The following is a 2,500-nucleotide window of genomic DNA, read 5'->3' as shown; positions in this document are numbered from 1 at the left end:
CCTGGTTAGTACTTGGATGGGTGACAGCCTGGGAATACCAGGTGCTGTAGGCTTTTCATGGTTTCTGCTCTTGCCTGACAGCAGAGGGCGCTGTTTGACATGTTTTGCTGGAATCTAGTTTGGCCTGCGTCACCTTCAAATAGGATCTTTTCAGTTGACCTGGCAGCTTACGGCCATACTACCCTGAAAACGCCCGATCTCGGAAGCTAAGCAGGGGCGGGCCTGCTTAGTACTTGGATGGGAGACCACCTGGGAATACCAGGTGCTGTAAGCTTTTTATGGTTTCTGCTCTTGCCTGACAGCAGAGGGCGCTGTTTGACACTTTTTGCTGGAGTCTAGTTTGGCCTGCGTCGCCTTCAAATAATATTTTTTCAGTTGTCCTTAAAGCTTACGGCCATACTACCCTGAAAACGCCCGATCTCGTCCGATCTCGGAAGCTAAGCAGGGGCGGGCCTGGTTAGTACTTGGATGGGAGACCGCCTGGGAATACCAGGTGCTGTAAGCTTTTTATGGTTTCTACTCTTGCCTGACAGCAGAGGGCGCTGTTTGACACTTTTTGCCAGAGTCTAGTTTGGCCTGCGTCGCCTTCAAATAGGATCTTTTCAGTTGACCTGGCAGCTTACGGCCATACTACCCTGAAAACGCCCGATCTCGGAAGCTAAGCAGGGGCGGGCCTGGTTAGTACTTGGATGGGAGACCGCCTGGGAATACCAGGTGCTGTAAGCTTTTTATGGTTTCTGCTCTTGCCTGACAGCAGAGGGCGCTGTTTGACACTTTTTGCTGGAGTCTAGTTTGGCCTGCGTCACCTTCAAATAGGATCTTTTCAGTTGACCTGGCAGCTTACGGCCATACTACCCTGAAAACGCCCGATCTCGGAAGCTAAGCAGGGGCGGGCCTGGTTAGTACTTGGATGGGAGACCACCTGGGAATACCAGGTACTGTAAGCTTTTTATGGTTTCCACTCTTGCCTGACAGCAAAGGGCGCTGTTTGACACTTTTTGTCAGAGTCTAGTTTGGCCTGCGTCACCTTCAAATAGGATCTTTTCAGTTGACCTGGCAGTTTACAGCCATACTACCCTGAAAACGCCCGATCTCGTCCGATCTCGGAAGCTAAGCAGGGGCGGGCCTGGTTAGTACTTGGATGGAAGACCGCCTGGGAATACCAGGTGCTGTAAGCTTTTTATGGTTTCTGCTCTTGCCTGACAGCAGAGGGCGCTGTTTTACACTTTTTGCTGGAGTCTAGTTTGGCCTGCGTCGCCTTCAAATAAGATTTTTTCAGTTGCCCTTAAAGCTTACGGCCATACTACCCTGAAAACGCCCGATCTCGTCCGATCTCAGAAGCTAAGCAGGGGCTGGCCTGGTTAGTACTTGGATGGGAGACCGCCTGGGAATACCAGGTGCTGTAAGCTTTTATGGTTTCTGCTCTTGCCTGACAGCAAAGGGCGCTGTTTGACACTGTTTGCCAGAGTCTAGTTTGGCCTGCGTCACCCTCAAATAGGATCTTTTCAGTTGACGTGGCAGCTTACGGCCATACTACCCTGAAAACGCCCGATCTCGGACGCTAAGCAGGGGCGGGCCTGGTTAGTACTTGGATGGGAGACCGCCTGGGAATACCAGGTGCTGTAAGCTTTTTATGGTTTCTGCTCTTGCCTGACAGCAAAGGGCGCTGTTTGACACTTTTTGCCAGAGTCTAGTTTGGCCTGCGTCACCTTCAAATAGGATCTTTTCAGTTGATCTGGCAGCTTACGGCCATACTATCCTGAAAAAGTCCGATCTCGGAAGCTAAGCAGGGGCGGGCTTTGTTAGTACTTGGATGGGAGACCGCCTGGGAATACCAGGTGCTGTAAGCTTTATATGGTTTCTGCTCTTGCCTGACAGCAGAGGGCGCTGTTTGACACTTTTTGCTGGAGTCTAGTTTGGCCTGCGTCACCTTCAAATAGGATCTTTTCAGTTCACCTGGCAGCTTACGGCCATACTACCCTGAAAACGCCCGATCTCGGAAGCTAAGCAGGGGCGGGCCTGGTTAGTACTTGGATGGGAGACCGCCTGGGAATACGAGGTGCTGTAAGCTTTTTATGGTTTCTGCTCTTGCCTGACAACAAAGGGCGCTGTTTGACACTTTTTGCCAGAGTCTAGTTTGGCCTGCGTCACCTTCAAATAGGATCTTTTCAGTTGACCTGGCAGCTTACGGCCATACTACCCTGAAAACGCCCGATCTCGACCGATCTCGGAAGCTAAGCAGGGGCGGGCCTGGTTAGTACTTGGATGGGAGACCGCCTGGGAATACCAGGTGCTGAAAGCTTTTTATGGTTTCTGCTCTTGCCTGACAGCAGAGGGCGCTGTTTGACACTTTTTGCTGGAGTCTAGTTTGGCCTGCGTCACCTTCAAATAGGATCTTTTCAGTTGACCTGGCAGCTTACGGCCATACTACCCTTAAAACGCCTGATCTCGTCCGATCTCGGAAGCTAAGCAGGGGCGGGCCTGGTTAGTACTTGGATGG

The 2,500-nt window shown here is 51.5% G+C and overlaps 6 non-coding genes and 6 pseudogenes across 6 annotated transcripts in view; all 12 read left to right on the top strand.

Annotated features, from left to right (window-relative positions):
• Window positions 1-53, top strand: part of LOC131099863 (5S ribosomal RNA) — a 119-nt gene extending 66 nt beyond the window's left edge. Inside the window, exon 1 of the ribosomal RNA XR_009118635.1 lies at window positions 1-53. This exon is cut by the window's left edge and continues 66 nt beyond it. This is a non-coding gene — a ribosomal RNA (5S ribosomal RNA).
• Window positions 54-165: 112 nt separating this feature from the next.
• On the top strand, window positions 166-274 carry LOC131140971 (5S ribosomal RNA; annotated as a pseudogene).
• A 112-nt stretch (window positions 275-386) lies between these two features.
• On the top strand, window positions 387-505 carry LOC131098713 (5S ribosomal RNA). Its single transcript, XR_009117575.1, has one exon. It is a non-coding gene; the product is annotated as a 5S ribosomal RNA (ribosomal RNA).
• A 112-nt stretch (window positions 506-617) lies between these two features.
• On the top strand, window positions 618-726 carry LOC131100753 (5S ribosomal RNA; annotated as a pseudogene).
• Window positions 727-838: 112 nt separating this feature from the next.
• Window positions 839-947, top strand: LOC131101204 (5S ribosomal RNA; annotated as a pseudogene).
• A 112-nt stretch (window positions 948-1,059) lies between these two features.
• Window positions 1,060-1,178, top strand: LOC131143425 (5S ribosomal RNA). The gene has a single exon (XR_009133473.1). It is a non-coding gene; the product is annotated as a 5S ribosomal RNA (ribosomal RNA).
• A 112-nt stretch (window positions 1,179-1,290) lies between these two features.
• LOC131098053 (5S ribosomal RNA) lies at window positions 1,291-1,409 on the top strand. The gene has a single exon (XR_009116935.1). It is a non-coding gene; the product is annotated as a 5S ribosomal RNA (ribosomal RNA).
• Window positions 1,410-1,520: 111 nt separating this feature from the next.
• LOC131140835 (5S ribosomal RNA) lies at window positions 1,521-1,629 on the top strand (annotated as a pseudogene).
• Window positions 1,630-1,741: 112 nt separating this feature from the next.
• On the top strand, window positions 1,742-1,850 carry LOC131142556 (5S ribosomal RNA; annotated as a pseudogene).
• Window positions 1,851-1,962: 112 nt separating this feature from the next.
• Window positions 1,963-2,071, top strand: LOC131141429 (5S ribosomal RNA; annotated as a pseudogene).
• A 112-nt stretch (window positions 2,072-2,183) lies between these two features.
• Window positions 2,184-2,302, top strand: LOC131098664 (5S ribosomal RNA). Its single transcript, XR_009117529.1, has one exon. It is a non-coding gene; the product is annotated as a 5S ribosomal RNA (ribosomal RNA).
• A 112-nt stretch (window positions 2,303-2,414) lies between these two features.
• LOC131098814 (5S ribosomal RNA) overlaps window positions 2,415-2,500 on the top strand; it is a 119-nt gene continuing 33 nt past the window's right edge. The window contains exon 1 of the ribosomal RNA XR_009117668.1: window positions 2,415-2,500. This exon is cut by the window's right edge and continues 33 nt beyond it. This is a non-coding gene — a ribosomal RNA (5S ribosomal RNA).

The sequence above is a fragment of the Doryrhamphus excisus genome, chromosome 13 (assembly GCF_030265055.1).
Source record: "Doryrhamphus excisus isolate RoL2022-K1 chromosome 13, RoL_Dexc_1.0, whole genome shotgun sequence".
Classification (NCBI taxonomy): Eukaryota; Metazoa; Chordata; class Actinopteri; order Syngnathiformes; family Syngnathidae; genus Doryrhamphus; species Doryrhamphus excisus.
This window is presented reverse-complemented; position numbering and strand designations above follow the sequence as displayed.